General features: G+C 42.5%; 1 long non-coding RNA gene across 1 annotated transcript; it reads left to right on the forward strand.

The window, feature by feature from the left end:
- The first annotated feature begins 2,200 nt into the window (after nt 1-2,200).
- LOC124239014 (uncharacterized) lies at nt 2,201-6,293 on the forward strand. Its single transcript, XR_006888482.1, has 3 exons — nt 2,201-2,249; nt 4,723-4,766; nt 6,182-6,293. It is a non-coding gene; the product is annotated as an uncharacterized LOC124239014 (long non-coding RNA).
- Nucleotides 6,294-7,091: the final 798 nt, after the last annotated feature.

Below are 7,091 nucleotides of genomic sequence, written 5' to 3' on the forward strand. Positions count from 1 at the left end.
CCTCTTCTCACTATCGCTGAGTGACTTCACTACCACCTTACACGTTTAATCTTGCCTTTCACATTGGACAGAGGCCATCCACTCTGATCCTATTTCCTTGTCCATAAAGTGGGAATAACCCTTCCTACTTTTGAGGAGAAGAGGGCTTGTGAAGATGAAATCAGATAATAAAGTAGTGGCTCTAGTTTCTGATATTGAGCAAGTTTTCAACACTGTAATTCCTGCCTTCTTTTTTTTTTTTTTTTAAGATTGGCACCTGAGCTAACAACTGTTGCCAATCTTTTTTTTCTTTTTCTGTTTTATCTCCCCAAACCCCCCAGTACATAATTGTATATCTTAGTTGCAGGTCTTTCTAGTTGTGGGATGGGGGATGCTACCTCAACGTGGCCTGACGAACAGTGCCATGTCCGCGCCCAGGATCCGAACCCTGAGCCGCGGCAGCGGAGCGCACGAACTTAACCACTCGACCACGGAGCCGGCCCCAATTCCTGCCTTCTCCATCACACTTACCCTGAGGTTCCATCCTCAATGCTGTCCACTTCAGCGGTGATCTGAAGCACCTTAGCTGAGATTATGTGGTGACTAGGCTTCATGTTAACCTACCTGATAATTCTGCAATGTCTGTATACCACTTTCCTAAAGATGTGGTCTTTTTATCTTATTCTTAAGGAAACATCCTCTCCTTGCACTCGAAGAACCTTTGGGCCCCTCTCCTTTCCTGTCTTGGCCTCGTTGATGCCTTCCTCCCAGCTGTCTCTCCCTTCGCCTCTGCCTCCTCTCTCTGAATCTCCTCACTGTTTCCATCTACCTTCTCTGCTTTGCGTCATGTTGCTCCTTTGTCTTGATTTCTCTGCAAAATCAGCTGAAACGATATGTACTTGTGGTACATTCATTCACTGAAGATCTCCAGAGGGGTCCGAGAAGGAATTTACATTGCAGGAGTGCTAGCAATTTCAAATTTAGCAGGAGGCTTTTGTAGATTAGAAATATCTACTTCCTATTGCCACCCCCTTCTCCCTCAGAGGAGTTTACCTCCAATACCCCATTGATACCAGACTGGGTCATGTATCGTGCTTCAGCCAACGGAATGTCATCCGAGGTAACACAAACAGAGGCTCGAAATGCACTTGAGAGGAGGGATCTGACCTTGTACTTCTGCTATTGCCGAGAGAAAAATGTGCACAGGTATCGCCGGGTCCCAGAAGAATGAGAGCGAGTGTCATCCACACCTGGAACAAATGGCCTAGAGCCACACTCGGCCTAGACTTTCAGCTAACTCGCAGATGTGTGAGCAAGAAGTAATTGCTTATTGTTATTTTGAGTTTTGGGGTCATTTTTTATGCAGCAATACATGACTGATACAGAGCTTCATTGTTCTTAAGTGTGTTTTGGCAACCATGGCCCGAGGAGTTCCCACTGTTCTCTCCATTCTGTACTGTGGCCTAATTCTCAAGCCATTTCACTAACTGGTCTCCATATTCCTCCTTCTCACTAGTCTTCTCTCTTTCCTGTATCTCCAAGCTCCTATTAATTTTAGACGTAGTATACATTTTTCTCTCTTTTGAGGAGCTGTGTCTGCCATAAAAAAATAGCCGTAAACACAACTTCTCACCTGTGTGTAGTACTCTACAGTTTACAAAGCTTTCACATCATTTTCTAAATCCATCCTCATCTCAGCCCAATTTTCCACTATCCTAATACTAGCTCCATTTTACAGACAAGGAATGAGAGCCCACAGAGCTTGAGTAACTCTCAAAATGACCCGGATGCTGCAGAAAACTTGAACAACTCCATGATTTTGTCAAAGGCTGATCTGTATTTGACACCCAGTCTGGCCAATTTCATTTCATAAAACTAAAAAAAAAGACTGTTTTTCTCTTGGAATGTGTTTATTTTAAGTTATTTGCACGTATTTATATTTATACTCCATCTTATTGCAGACAAGATTTAAGCAAACACACACATATTCTCACACATATCCCAACTGAATATGTGGGAACTGCATTTTTGAAAGATTTTTGAACCCAAAACCTCAAACGATTTATTTAGTTTTTGGTCAACAAACAAGAGCACTTGTATTTCCATCGTTCAGTTTTGGGGCTGGTGTGCTTTTACAGGAGGGTGAGTGATGTCTAGCAAGGCCCTCTCTGTTGAAACCCAAATACACTCACGTTGTGCACTTTGACCCAGCCGGCAGAAGCTGAGACCAGGAAGCCTACCAGATGTTTACACTGTCTTTTTGCGGAAAGGTAAGCTTTTTATTTTTGTTTGCTTATTTGTTGAGCTGTGGAAAGGAAGTTTAAATAAGACTCATTCCAGGGCAATGAAGGGCAGAATGTTAAGAGGTGCTGATGAAATACATGGCTGATCTCTATGTGGGTGATGGTCTCACTATTGGAGAGCCAGGGGAATCCAAGGTCCCTGGAGGGCAGAGGGGACAGGACCCTGGCTCTGGCTCTGTCATTTGGATAGCTGTGTGGCTGTTGGGCAGTCACAGTCCTGAGGGAATATGGCTTTGCAGCTAAGAATATAGGCCTTGGAATTAGTTCTGGGCTTGAATCGTAGCTCCATTTGGGGCAAGTCACGTCCTGTCTGTGAGCTTCGGTTTCCTCATTTATAAATGCGAATCATTTCTTATTGGGCTCTTGTTAGAAATTAATGATGTAACCTAATTACTGCATTTATCCCAGTGTCTGGCACTTTCCTGTATCTTAGTTCCCACGTCTATGTGTGAGCTATAGGACCCCTTCTGGCTCGACACTCCGGGGATCCACAGTGGTATCAGGATTGTTGCTCCAGGTTGCCTGCTTTCACAGCCAGCTGCCCTTCTCTTGGCCTCTGGGTGTTTCTCAAGCCTTTCTTTGTCTTTTCTTGTTGCTGTGACAACTCAGGCAGCAAGTGGAGGGAAGCCCTTCTCCACATTAATAAGCACATTGACTATATGTATGTTTCTTGGACCAGGAGTTGTGGCCTGTGTAACCAAGCAAGAATTTCCACTGAGTCACAAAGTTAGCCACTGGCATTTGGGCACTGGAGGTCAGAAAAGGCAAAAGTGTGTGTTTTGGGGGCTTTTTCAGTCTTCTTTTGGTGCTTGCTTGTGGCGATCCCTCACTGAAAATGCCCTCTCCTCTCTTCACTCTGTACCTCAAACCTGCTGTGAGACAGTATGGAGCAGAAGAGAAAGCAGTGCTTCGAGGTCAGACGCAGCTGCACTCAATCCTGCTTCTGCTAGTCTCTCAATGTGACCTTGGGCATATATTTAAATATTTTGATCTTTGAGGCAGTGTGCATGATGGTTAGAGCATGGGAGAAGGAACCAGAGCTTCTCCCTTCAAATCCCAACTCTACTGCTTAACTCTGACCTTGAACATGTTACTGAACTTGCTCTCTCTCAGTTTCCTCATACTTAGGATGGGGATAATAACAACACCTCTCCCATTGCTAGTTATAAGAAGTGATAAATGTATGCATGTACATATATATACAAACATACACATGCATATTTAGACATATAAATTAAATAGATAAGTATAAATATATATACATATATACACTTATATTTATGACTTTATTATATATACATTTATATTATATAAATATATAAACACATATAGCACTTACAAAAATGCCCAGTGGATAGATAATGTTAAGTCAGAGTCTGCTATCACTATAATCATCATCATTAAATTCTTGACCTGTAAAATGAGTGACGATAATCCTACTTCTTAGAGGATTTAAGGTAAAGTACTTTCTTTTCTTTAGTCATGCTCTCAGCCCTGCTTACCTTCTTTCTTCCTTTCCTTTTTTCTTTCTTTCTTTCAACTGTAGGGTTTCTAATTTTTTTTTTTTTTTTAAAAGTTACTACTTCAAGACATAAATACGAATCAGGAAATGGTCCAACTAGGACAAGAGAACGTGGAGGACAACAACTTAGAGTAATATATAAAACATTTTTAGCTGGTGGAAAACAAAATTGTAAGAACATGTTTCATTAAGAAGTACTCGTTTTAAGTGAAAGAAAAAAATCATGTTGGATTTAAAGTCACATGTACACTCCTTCAGGCAGTTCTAGCAAATGCAGAAATGTGAAAAATCAACTCAGGCAATACTTCTGCACATAACAATATTTGTTGATGGAAAATTTGTTAGACAAGTCTGGTTTGATTTGTTACTAACCACGATTTAATCAAATACTCACATTTCATCATGCTCTTTTAGCTAAGCTATATTTATTTTCTGATCCTTCCAGCTCACATGGCTTATATTCTTTTCCATCTTTGTATCCCCAGCATGTGATACCTAATACAAGCTGAATAAGTGTTGGTTAAAAGGATAATTAGAATCAGAGTTTAGTCCTTTCTCTTAAAATTCAAGCCACAGATCCAATCTGCCTTTGCCTTGCTACAGCCTTCCTAGGTTCTTCCAGGGAAAAATATCTCACCTTTCTCTCTGTGCCTGGACGAGGAAAAAAGCTATAAGGCAAGCACAGTTTGCTCTTGATTAATAATCAAGACTAATGACTGTCCATGAACATCCACTTTCTCTTTTAGCATGCAGCTAGATGCAACTTTCCAGTCTCCCTTACATTAGGTGTGGCTGTGACTGTGTAACTAAGTTCCTCCAAGGAAGTGTGAGCACAATGATGGCTCCACCTCCAGGCCTGGCCCGCATCAGCCACCCACAGCCGCCCACATGATTTTCCATGCTCCTTCTCTCCTCTAGGCCACTGAGAGGTCAACACGTAGAGCAAACTTGGAAGCCACAAAGTAAGTATTTCAAGTACAGAGGAGAGTGACCTTGCCGACGTGCACCCGGCACTGTTAGGTGAGCAAGAAATACATTTCTATTGTGTTAAGCCACAGAACTTTTGTCTATTTGTGACCACAGCCTAGCCTAATACAGCATTGGACACATAAACAAAGTAAATCTTTTGTCCAGAAAAATATGATCACTAGTTTAGCTGAGCTACTAAAGTGACAGATAATGGAAACTAACATTCTTTTTGTGCTCACTAAGTGCCAGAAGTAATACTTGGCAAGTGGCAGGTGCATTGCGTAATTCCTCCCATATAATTTGTCTTGGAAGCCCACAGTACTAGGTATTATGATCCCTGTTAGACAGACGAGGGACCTGAAACAGAGACAGGTGATTTGAATTGCAAAGCAAGTGAGTGAGAGAACTGAGTTTCAAAGGCAGACCTGATGTGGTCCAAAGCTCTTTTGCCTGCCTCTGCTGCTCATGGGGAGGTGTCCAGTCAACTGCTCTATTCCATAGAAGCTTAATGGGGGCAAAGAAAGCATCATATAAGTTGATATATATCCGTCCTGTCTTCAGATACTTTGAATGACAACTTTTTTTTTTTCCTTTAACCCACATAGACTTGAGACTGTTTCATGAGAAGTCTCCAGTCCTACAGACTGAAGAATCACCCAATTCACATGGCTAAGTATTAACATGGGTGACTCTGTAAAGAGCCTAGCAGGTGGCCTGGTGCCAGATGGAAGCAGCTGAGCACAGCTGTCCCAGCCCTTTTTAGGGTTCATGGCTTTCCTGGCCTTGGTCATACACCTCAGAGAAGCTGCCTTGTCTATATCCCTTGATCTTTCTGTATAAACAGGACACTCTAGCCCACTTATGCAACTTTTGAGAGAGCTCTCTAAACGTAGAGATGTCTGTGAACCTCCTTTCTCCCGTTTGCTTTACGGAGTGCTGGAGTTTGGAAATCAGCCTTCTTTTAGCTGAGTCATCTTGGGCACATCTCTGGGCTTTAGTTTCTCCCTCTGCAAAAGAAAAGGCTGGTCTAGAGCTGGGTTGTTAAAACTTTCTATCACCAAAGACACTTTTGTATAATCACTGATCTCAAGCACCCTCGGGCTTTGTGAAGGAAAGGACCATGTCTTCCCTTCAGTGCCTAACACAATGCCTGGAACAAAACTGGTGTTTACTAGGCATTTGCTGAAGGGATTTGAGTTTACAAAACTTCACAAGCTTGGTGGTCACAGTGTTCTTCACCAAATATTTCAAATGCTCTCCCCTTCCAGGCACATGTTGGACGGCATGGCCAAGTAGCCTCATGGTTGTGCTGGGCCACTGGACTAGTTCTGGCCAATGACCTGTGAGAGGAAGGCTAAGCATTTCTTCTCTGTGAAAGACCCTCAAGAGTTTTCATTTCCCTCCACAGGAAGAGGGTCATGTTCTACAGACGGGCTCCTTGGTCAGCCTGGGTCCTGGAGTGAGGACAACAATGCAGAGCAGAGCCCTCGGCTGACTCAGTGGGCATGCAGCCTGTCCTGACGAAGTCAATAAATTAAGTCATAATCAATCGATTTCATCATTTTTAATAACCACACAAATGTACATCTGTCACTCAGAGCCTGTAACAAGAATGAAGAGAGTTGTGTGACTACATTAAACTTGATTGCATTCCTGCCAGAGCCAAAGTAAGGTGATCATTTCAGTAGCAGTAGTCACAAGAGGATAGTTTCATTCCACTTAAGGATATAATTTCTGTTAGGATTTTTAAACTCTTGTATAAAACTTAGATACTTGTTACTGCTTCAGCTCCTGTTTGTATTCAGTGTGCCATGTTTGGATATCACTGGCCTAATGCCTCCTAGAGGCCCTTCCAGGGGGGCGTATTAGAAAGAACATGCTCATCAGAAGCAGACAGTAAGCCTTTTGACCTCTCTGAACCTCAGTTTCCTTACTTCTAAGACAGAAATGAAAAATACTACCTCACAGAGTTGCTGTGAAGATCAAATGACACGTTGTGTCTGCTGTGCTTCAAGCAGTGTGTGGCACATGGGTGCTAGGTGCCCTGAGCGTTAGGCGCCTCTCAACACTAAGTATCATGACCATGTGTTTCAGTTTGCCCTGAATGGTCCCAGTTTCTCCTGGTTCTTACATCTGTGGGGGACTCGAATTGGCCACCCCAAGATACTTCTCTTTGGCATGAGGATTATATTGGGCTGGTTACTTTTAAAAACTGCAGACATGAGAGGAACTCTGAAAAGTAGAGTTTAATGCTTTGTAAAGAGACATTTACATTTGTAAAGGAACTCTCCATCTATAAATGTCTCCTGCTCTGTACC

This window comes from Equus quagga, chromosome 5 (genome assembly GCF_021613505.1).
Source record: "Equus quagga isolate Etosha38 chromosome 5, UCLA_HA_Equagga_1.0, whole genome shotgun sequence".
Lineage (NCBI taxonomy): Eukaryota > Metazoa > Chordata > Mammalia > Perissodactyla > Equidae > Equus > Equus quagga.